The 11,147-nt window shown below is 32.7% G+C and overlaps 1 non-coding gene across 1 annotated transcript; it reads right to left on the reverse strand.

Annotated features, from left to right (window-relative positions):
• Positions 1-8,192: 8,192 nt before the first annotated feature.
• Positions 8,193-10,861, reverse strand: LOC104887910 (uncharacterized). Its single transcript, XR_007272214.2, has 3 exons — positions 10,335-10,861; positions 9,403-9,486; positions 8,193-8,932 (listed from the first exon to the last, which is right to left on the reverse strand). It is a non-coding gene; the product is annotated as an uncharacterized LOC104887910 (transcript).
• Between the last annotated feature and the right edge of the window lie 286 nt (positions 10,862-11,147).

The following is an 11,147-nucleotide window of genomic DNA, read 5'->3' on the forward strand; positions in this document are numbered from 1 at the left end:
CTCAACTTATACAATCCATTCTCCTCTGGACCTCTGGTGCTTCTCCTACCACTTCCTTACTGTAAAGTCCTGAAGGACACATTTTTTGAGTTCAAACAATACATTTGCTCAGCTTCAATGATTTTGCTAAAAGATAAAAGACTATGTTTAATTTGAACTCAGGAATGAATAAAACATCATAGAGTATTATCTTATTGATAATCTATTTCAAGGCCGGATCATGGTCTCTACTAAACATTATGTAATAGCTTAATTATTATATTTGATTTTGGTTTTATCAAAAAAAAAAAAGTCCAATAAACTCACACCCCTAGTCATGTTTGCATGTTACTGACACGGAGAGTTGTGCAGTAAAGAATAGGTTTAGACCCTATTAAATATGGGCCTGGGCCGCACCCATCACAAGGAAAGAGAGTCCACTTCACAACACAAAGGAGGTTCCACCTTAAAACCATATGGTAATAAGGAGAGTAACCTCTTTGCATTATAAAGTGAACCCATCTCTCTTATTTAATCAATGTGGGACACTCACATGTGGTGTGCGCTATACATCATAGCTTCAACAGACCCGGAATAATTTGGATAGGACTAAGCCAAATATTTCGATCCGGTCCTTGGTCCACTGAAGACAATGGTTCTGGGTTTCCAATTCGACCTTGAAAATTTCGGGCCGGACTGTTTTTTAGTAAAAAAAAAAGTTTAAAATCTGAAAAAAGTTAAAAACGTAAAAACTTACTCTTTATTTTCTTTAGGATTATTTCTGTAAGAATTATTAAATTTTTAATATTTTTAAATATTTTTAATTTTAACAAAAGAAATTTTTCTTTTAAAAAAAATTCAGGAGGGCAACACCTGTGGGAGCAAGGTTAAAGTGTTAAACCACAATTAGCTAGCTGTTCTTTGACTCAATTTTGTTAGGGATGCCGTGGGAGTATCAAGCAACGAAGGAAGACATGTAATCAACCGCCCGCGGATTTGAACTTGCGGCCGCAGGTTCCACGTACTGAGAGAAAACAAAGAGTCATTGTCCATCCGCGGCTTTTATTCGGCGCCAAAAGCTTGGAACCCCCCCCCCCCCCCAGCGGTTTAACCTTGCGCCCACAGGTGTTGCCGTCCAAGTGCGTTTTCTCGCGAGATTCCTTCTTTTTCTTGGTTTTGATTTATACATTACACTTTTCACGCATGCCAATGCAAAATTTTGACAATATATATCTCTAGTTTTGTATTTGTAAAAATTATAAAAAGTACATATTAATAATATACTTCCCCCGTTTCTTTTTACTTGCAACGGTTTGACTTTTGCACTATTTACCAACTCTACTTAATTTATGTTTAGTGATTTATAGTTAAGAAAAAACATATTCATGTGGGATCTTGTTTGATTCGTCTGAATGCACATTTTCTGAATATATACTTTTTATAATTTTTATTTATCGGTAATTAAATTTATTGATGTTTAAAATTATGCATTGGCAAGTGTGAAAGTCAAACTGTTGCAAGTAAAAAGAAACAGAGGAAGTATGTACTAAGACCAGTGGCGGATCTTGACCAACTACTTAACAGGGGCCAAGTAGGCAAATTAAAACTTTAATGGTAAAATTGAAATGATGAAAATATAAACATTAACAGAAGCACATCAAAGTTTAAATATATTGTTATCGATGGCTATAAAGAAGTTGTAATTTATGGTGTTCTTAATTCTAACCCTTTAATTTATAATCAATTTTGTCCATTTATTTGTTTAACAAATATCAAATCTTCAAGAAACTGAAAAAAGCAGTTCATAAGTAAGTGGGTAGATTTTTTAGAAGTTCAAGGAATAGCTTATTAGTAACTAAATTAATTATCAAATTGCTTTCTTAAGTCACGATTAAAATAAGGTACATTTACAATTATAATTGTTAGGAATAATTTGAGAAAAAAGTATTGATTACGTTGAGAAACTAAAGAAGGAAAGAAGATACTAACAATAAATACAAATGATTTTTCAAAATTAGGAAAATGATAAGCCAAAAATATAGGAAAAAACAAAAGAAAAAGAAGAAGATACAACTATAACAATAAACATAAAAGATTTTTCAAAATTAGGAAATGATAAGACAAAGAGAAAAAAAAGAAAAAGGAAAAAAAAGGGCATAAAAATACCTTAAGGTCAGGATCGAACACCAGACCTTGTCATCAAGGAAGCAATCTTGCCTCACAAACCACTATGCCAGCCATATTCTTATGCAATATTTTGCAGTTTAGGTTTTTTATTTTATAAAACTAAGAGGGGCCAGGCCCACACCCGCCCCTCTTATAATCCGCCGCTGACTAAGACGAATCTAACAAGATCTCACATGACTATGTTTTTATGCACGTATAAATCGCAAATGAGGGTCAAAGTGCAATTTGTGAATAGTGTAAGATGTCAAAGTGTAACAATTAAAATGAAACGGATGGAGTATATGTTTACAGGTTGTTTTGCCTTATAAAACTTAAATTAGAAAGAGAGAGAGAAAAAGCTTTAGAGATCTTGAGAGCTTATATATATATATATATATATATATATATATATATATATATATATATATATATATATATATATATATATATATATCACAACAAGAATGTTAGTCTTTAGCGTCCGCAAAAATCGGACGCTAAAAACGCGGGGACGGACGCTAAAAGTCTGATGCAAAACCCCTGGTCGCTAATAGCTGAATTAGCGACCGTCTTTGCAAAAGTATCATATTGATTTCTAGTGTGGCATAGTTCATGGACTTTTATCCCTATTTTAGGATCTCCACGTAAAATTCTTATGTTTCTATTATTGTTTTTTTTCATTTATTGCTCTGTTATAGTTTGAGATCACTTGCTATTTATTGCTCTGTTATAGTTTGAGATCACTTGCTACTTACACCCCATACAATGGCGGATCTTTATTGGGGCATGTCTAGGCCTGGCCCTGGCCCCGGCCCTGGACCCCCGTAGGTTTTTCTAAAAAAAAAATTAAGCCGTGTAGTTTAATGCCTAAAACCCAACATACAATAATGAGTTACACGACATCATAAGATGTTATTGTGAAAAAATCTACCCCATATAGCATATCTTTCAAGATCCGCCACTGACCCCATAAGCCATGGATATGTTTTATATATATTCCCCAAAATTTATTATCATTCTCATCATTTATAGAAGTTACCAAACTACCTCACGTATCATACAACACGAAGATAATGCAACAAAACTAAGAGAACAATAATTACAAAAGAGAATACAAAGTAGCAATATACTGATATATAGTGACATAGTGTCGAATTCCACTTCGTCGAGTCTACCATTAAGAATGCGGTGGCAACTGCCGTGTCGTGGGAGGACAGAAGGTGGGTTGCTCAAAAGATGCGCTGGTAGAGGTGATAGAGTATAAATCTATTCCTGGGGCCTCAACCATCAGCTTAAGCTTTTGGTTGAGTTTTTCTTTTTTCTCCCCTAAAAATTCTACAAGCTGTAATATCAACCCTTAAGATAGTTTTCTTTCAAAAAAAGAAAACCAATAGATCGTTTTCTTTCAAAAAAAAGAAAACCCCCTTACATTCAATTAATTTTTTACCGGTGCGCCATTTTCAATACACACTTTAACCATGAATATCTTTAATTACATATCATAAAATTAGAAAATATATATTGAAAATAAATACTTAAGTAAATAGAGGTCAAAGAAATAAGGGAAATTCTACATGGCGGCCTTATACTTTGAGTTTTTCTACTTGGTGGTAGGCCAAAATTTTTTTTATATCAAGCGACCTTCAACTTTAACTAATTATATTCAGTGACCTTAATTAACTTAAAACCTATCTAACCATATATTTTAAGTAAATTTACTAACTTACCCTCTAGTTAATTATCCTAAGACCCAAAAAAAAAAACCTCTCCCATTGATTAAAAATCACGTTTTCATTCTCAAACTGAAAATCTCTCTCTCCTCCACTCTTCTCCCTACCAATCCATCCTCTACCTAAAAATCACGTCTGATGGCTTGCAGCATGATCGTGTTTCAAGAGATTGGAATTATTATCTTCAATTTGTCCTTAATTTATCTAATTGAACAATTTAAAAAGAATCCCCAAATTTAACCTAGAATTTCCAATTCTCACATAACAGCATCTTACACAAAAATTGTGTTTTACGATTGAGTCGAAGGTGAAGGGAAATGGAAAAGGTGAAGAGAAATTGGGTCGATTCTTCCACAAAAATCGTGCTTTTCAGGTTCTGAATTTCATTTTTTTTCACTCATTTCAGCTATATTTTTAGTATCATAATCATTTAGGTAGATGTAAGTGTTTATTTTTTTAGACTGTCAATTAGTTTTTGGCTGATAAAATGGATGATTGTTTGGATTTGGAATGTGGTCTGAATTAACAATATGGATGATTATTTGGATTTGGAATGTAGTTTGGATTTGGAATATGGTTGCTGAATTCTGTAAGTTAACAATATACTCTTTTGCAGTCAGGTTCTCCATCACAGCTCATCTTCCTAATTACAGCTCTCTTACCCTTTATGAACTCTTACTTCACTAGCACAGTAGCACTTACTTCCTTGCCAATCTTAGGAATGACTAGAGCCATTTCGTGCTGCTTGACCTGAGTGCCCCGAAATGCATTGACAAAAGTCTAGCTTTTCATAAACTAGACAAAAGTCTAGCTTCTAAAAGAACAGAATTGATGCCTGCCATGTACCCAGATTTCTTGAGCTCAATGGTTCAATAGGCTTGTCCTTTGTTCTTTTAGAAGCTAATCTGTTTTATAGACTACCTATTTAGTGGCCAAATCGTATGGGGTCATAGACAAAATACAATTGTATAGTGAACTTCTACAATTGCATAGAAGATGTTTTTATTAGATCTTCGACTTAAAAGTTAAAACGCATTGACTAACCACCTTCTTTGCAACAAACTACTTTGACGCTTTTTTTGATCCATTATACCCAAATGTGAGAACTCCGATACTAGTAGTGATGCTGCACTGAAAAAGGCGAGATATAGCAAATATGAACACTGACTTCAAGAGACATTCTGCTAGTCTCTTAACTCTCCTGATAGATAATAAATATAGTGCTATTAAAGAAAGACACTGAAGTGTCATCATCACCACATTATTTACTGTCAGTATTGATTCTTTTTTGTTGTTTTTTGCTTTTCAATAATCCTTCTATGTACTGAGTTAACCTTGTTTGAAAATTGTAAATTTAGACTCTTCAGATCACATGTGTATTGAGAACTGTAACATAAGTATGTAAACTACTGGCTGCATCAATAGCAGGAGCAGTTGTCATTTTTGCCCTGGTGTTGTTTTGTTCTCTGATGAGAGGCCACAGTGGCTTTGCGGATATGCAGAGAGATGACAAGCCTCTTCTAACAATGAGTGGAAGTGGCTTTTCTGCTGGTAATCACAGTTAGTGTTACTCTTTTCACTCTTTCAATGATACTTTTTTAATTGATCTGAAAGGAAGTACATATTACTGATCTCTCAAAAAATACAATCTGTCAGGTTCTTCAAGTAGTGCTGATATTAGGGATGTTAGAAGAAATACAGCTTCCAACAACTCAGCTCAAGTTCATGAGGGACACGGCAGTTCTTTGGTTTTTATTTCAGAACATGAACCTGATGCTGGAAATGCTGAAGGACTGCATGCTGAGAAACTTACTGCTGGAAAGTCAAGTTACCCAATACATTTCTGTATGTATACAATACACAACATATTTCTTGGAAAACACACAAAATAAAAAGATTTCCTTGATTGCCATACACTTACCCAACTGTTAACTAATGATAGGTTCTGACTACACTTACCCAAATGTTGCTACAATGTTTATATATGCCTATTAGCTCAATATGGGAGAGCATTGCGTGGCAACACGCAAAGATGTAGGTTCAACTCCTACATAGGCAAATTTCAGGCATGACTATAATCTAACCATCTCGTAGACAAGATACAGACTAACAACACATCACCACCAGCAACCAAAATTTTTCAACTTGCTACATCCACAGATTCAAAATTGAAACTGTTGAACTAAACCAATATGTGGGTGCAAACAAAAAGAGCAGCAACTTCAACTCATCAGATTAAGTCATCATTCATCGACAACTAAAGACCCACATTATTCATCGACAACTAAAGACCCACATTATTCATCGACAACTAAAGACCCACATTATTCATCGTCAACTAAAGACTCACATTATTTCCAAGAACATAAAAGTTAATCATTCATCATTCTAATTCAATATTAGCAACTACAAATTAAGTCTTGTTGATTTTCTCACTGGTTGTGATGATGATGCTTGTTGTTTCTTCTTGCTCATAGTGTTTGTTCCTTGTGATTGCACTGGTTCAGGGGTAGTGTTTGTTAATCATTCATCATTCTAATTCAATATCAGTGGCATGGTTTATCCTATCCATATCATCATTGTTCACAATAGGAAAGGGATTAGAGGAAGGAATTGGATCAGGGGAAGGAACTGGATTACTATGATCAGTGTTTGTTTCCCCGAAGACATTCTTACCCTTTCCTAACCCTTGATCAAACTTCAATTTCCTAGCAGCTTGAACACAATCACTTAGCTTATCTAGGTAATCAACATATATATATATCACTTTACTTTTACTAAATCTCTGCAACATTGTCATCAAATCATTATCATTATGAATTTTGACTCCGTCTTGCTTATAATAGTAGTGAAAGGTAGGAAATTCAGGCATCTTATAGTTTTTCTTCCTAAACTCATCCTCATAATCATTTATTAGATCAATCCACATCACTTTATCAATGTCGTCAATCATCAAATCAACCGTGTTACCCATACAACTGAATTTCAGCATAATTTCATCCATTCTGCAAAACACAATAGCAACATTAGCAAATAGCATATTTATTTTAATTACACCAGAAATTAGTTTTTTTTTTTACAAGTGTACTGTAGCATCTCCAAGATGAAATTGTTGAAACTAAAAAGTAAAAACAACAAATAACGTAATTGAGAGAAACCAAATAACAACTTGCTTACATTCATACTCTCATAAGTTTTTCTTATATAACTGCAACCTTACATAGAAAAATATATAACTAAAAAGGCTAAGAATCAGGAACACAATACCCCATGATCTTAACAACTAAGTCTAACCCATTACTGCATGACTCCTACTATATCACACGAAAGACTTCAAAAACTAACAAACTACAAAGTCTCCAACTACCCTAAATTATAGCAACTACATTATTAAATCAGCCTAGCAAACGTTTGAATCATTAACTAACAGAAATTATTATTCAACATCACTTTTTATTAGCAGCATGCACAATCATCCAGCATTCACAATCACCTTTGCTATGTAGCACAAAAACGGAAAAATATCCAAAACAGGGGAACCCAATGTTGTATCGAAAGATAACAAAAAACTCAATTGAACTTCAAGGATTGATTGATAATGATGCTATAGAGTTAGTAGCAGGCAGTACCGAATTTAATGATTGATTGATAATGATGCAATAGAGTTAGTAGCAGGCAATAACGAATTGATAATGATTCAAGTAGCAGGCAGTACCGAATTTACGACAACAAGGCGCAAAACGTTAGTAGCAGGCAATACCGAATTTACGACAACAAAGAATTTCATATTGATATAGTAGCAGGCAGCGAGTTTACCTCAATTGTAACCTAGGATTGATTGATAATGATGCTATAGAGTTTGCATAAAAAAAAAAGGAGAGAACAGAGGGATCACAGCAAAGAGAGAATTTCAGTTTGAGAATGAAAACGTGATTTTTAATCAATGGGAGAGGGTTTTTTTTGGGTCTTAGGATAATTAACTAGAGGCTAAGTTAGTAAATTTACTTAAAATATATGGTTAGCTAGGTTTTAAGTTAATTAAGGTCACTGAATATAATTAGTTAAAGTTGAAGGTCACTTGATATAAAATTTTTTTTGGCCTACCACCAAATAGAAAAACTCAAAATACAAGGCCGCCATGTAGAATTTCCCAAGAAATAATAGTGCAACAATTATTGAATTTATTGTGTTATTTACATATGAGCTCTGACTTTTTTAATGGACAAATTAGTTTAATTTAGTTATATTTTACAGCAAAGAATTTAACAAAATTTGCATATAATTACTATCCTGGTGTTATATATTAGTGAGCATATATGGTCAATTTTTTTTATAAACCTTTACGGGGAGATACAATAGAACTCTTCAAGTATGCAAAAAGTGGATATAATTTTTCTTTTGTTGTTAGTTGTTACCCCAATATGATTCTTCAAGTTCTTGATGTACTTGGTCGCATTATCAAGGATCGTTGCGTGGTCTCTGCGGGATTGTTAAAAACAACACCACTATTAGTGATCTTGGTCATCTCACAAAATCTTACTTCAATATTAATAAATCGATAATACGCATAAGTGGGAAAAATATAAGAAATCCCTATTCTACTCATGTATATAAATCAAAAGTAAAATTGGACTCAACACCATTAACTATATTGTGGAAACACCCACCAATTCAGCACCATCAACTTTGACTACTAGCCACCAAAACACCATCAACTATTGATCACTTGCGTGCATTGAGTGCCATTAACTACACCGGAGCTGTATTTTCTCACCGACGCTAAGTAATCCATACTAGTTTTTTTTCTTCCCATTTTTCCCTTTTTCTTTCACTTATCCATCCTTTTCTCGGTAATTACAAGCTTAAGTTAGTACGTATTTACTAAGATAAATGGGAAAATGGGATAAAAAATTAGTACGGATTCCCAATCGTCGGTGAAGAAATGTAACTCCGGCGTCACAAGCTGCACCCAAACCAATAGTTGATGGTGTTTTAGCTGCTAGTCAAAGTTGGTGATGTTGGATGCACCCACAACATGGTGTTGAAGTCAATTTTGCCTAATTCAAATTGTGGTTAATTAAGAACGTAATAGCATATGCGAGCTAAATCTATATGCTGAATATATAATGAAAAATTGACCTGAATAATCCCAACTTTCACCAGTCCTTATTGAAATAATCCCAACTTTGAAGTATTTCAGAAGAATCCCAACTTTAGGGAGTACCTTCTCATAATAATCTGAACTACTAATTTTCTATATATTATAGACCTAAAATGGATTAGTGTATGCAAAAAAAAAGATAGTTTAGCTTATTTTGAGAAGGTTTTTCAAGAATTATTCTGAAATAATCCAAAGTTGGAATAATTTTGAAAAGATAGGTAAAAAATCGAGGTTATTCATGTTAAATTTTCCTATATAAAATGATCAACGATTATAAATATTTGAAATTTCAATACGGAAACTTCTTATAGTCTTGCAAAAAAAAAGAATAAATTATAAAAAGCGAAGAAGAATTGATTATAATACCTTGTGAGAATGAGGAACAAGATTATCAAGAACTTGTAACTTGTCACTGATTCGTTTCCGTCTTCTTTGTTCACTATCTCGCTTCTGTTATTGACAAAACGTAAAATTTTGGTACTTAGCTTTACTTGGAAATAATTGTCACATATACTTCTTTCGTTTTTTTAATAAGTAACACGTTTTTTTTCCAGGAAAATGTTACAATAAGTGACACATAACTCAAAATAGTAATAAATAATTCACATTGATTATATTTTTATCGTCATTTAATTATTTCACCTACTCACTTTATCCAATACTCAAATTTAATTAGTTATAAAAATAGTCCCAAACTCCCAACTCTATCTCTCTAAACTCCTTGATATTTTCCCTATTTTCTTTCTATGCTAATTATTTAAAAACGGAGAAAGTATTTGACTACACCAGCCAAAAAAGTGCTCAATTTGATAATTTTAGTCCTCGTATCAATTGCTTGGTCAATTTAGTCGTATATAGGTAACTATATTTGTATTTAATTAAACAAAAAAAATAGGGATAAAATTAGCATTATATTTCATCTGTTTTTTTAATTGCAGTGTTTATTTTTTTAATTGATGGATTAAAATAATCTTACATCTAAAAAACAGAGGTTATGTAGCAACAATTCACGTGGAATTTTTTGAACCGAAAGAAACTTTGATAGAATTTGTCTTGTAAGAGACTGTCTACTTTTAAATTAAATTTAGGCAATGGTAAGCGTAATATTAAAAAGATAATTAGCCCAATAATAGTGACTAGGTTAATTTCTTTCGTTGATTAATTTAATACATTTAGTGAATAGGTCTACTTTTATATTAAAATTAGACCGTCTCTTTTAATAATTTTTGACTTTCATATACGAAGAAAGAAAAACAAGATAGTACAAGAAATGCTATGAATGTTGCACATTCTCTCACCTTGGACACCTTCCAGCATGTAGCACCTTGTTGATCTTCATCAAGTGGGGATGTCTCATGTCTGTTCAGGTTCAAAAAGTTGTCTCCCTTTTGAAGTGTCAAAATCTACATTTCTTAACTCTACCTGCACCAAGTATATCACAAAAATATATCACAAAAATATATGATCGTTGATAATAAATTCTAATAAATGCCAAAAAAAAAAAAAAAAAAAAAAACTAATTGAGATGAAACTAATTAAAGCTACATCCAAATGAAATAGCTTAAAATATACTTCATGTAGCTCTAGAAAAATCTGCAAACATTATAGACACGTGGTGTGAAAGTAGAAGATCTTAACATACTCGTTCCATACACGCACTCTTTGATATTAAACTACTATTTGTCTCGGGCGATACTACCGGTCATTTACAATTGTGAAATATATATATTATTATTTATAAATGTCATACTTGATTTTATTAGCTTTTCGTAATATTCTGGAAATTGCACTTGCTTTTCCTTTGATAATTCCGAGCACGTCAGTAAATAACATGCACGCTTTAGGATTCGACAAATCGTTCTATCATATGTAATTATATTGTTTGGATATCCGATATAGTAAAATAATTCTAGGATATTAAGACTTGCGACCAATCTATATAAATATATTGAAAAGCGTTCTTATTAAAGGAACGGTGTCACGTGACACTTTTCTCAAATTTCTACTTAATACACATGTGTTTAATCTCGTTTAATTTAAAAAGACTAACAATGTGTAGATATTAGAATTTGAACACATGTCGTTTAACATACAATGTGAGAGTTTCATCA

The sequence above is a fragment of the Beta vulgaris genome, chromosome 3 (assembly GCF_026745355.1).
Source record: "Beta vulgaris subsp. vulgaris cultivar EL10 chromosome 3, EL10.2, whole genome shotgun sequence".
Classification (NCBI taxonomy): Eukaryota; Viridiplantae; Streptophyta; class Magnoliopsida; order Caryophyllales; family Amaranthaceae; genus Beta; species Beta vulgaris.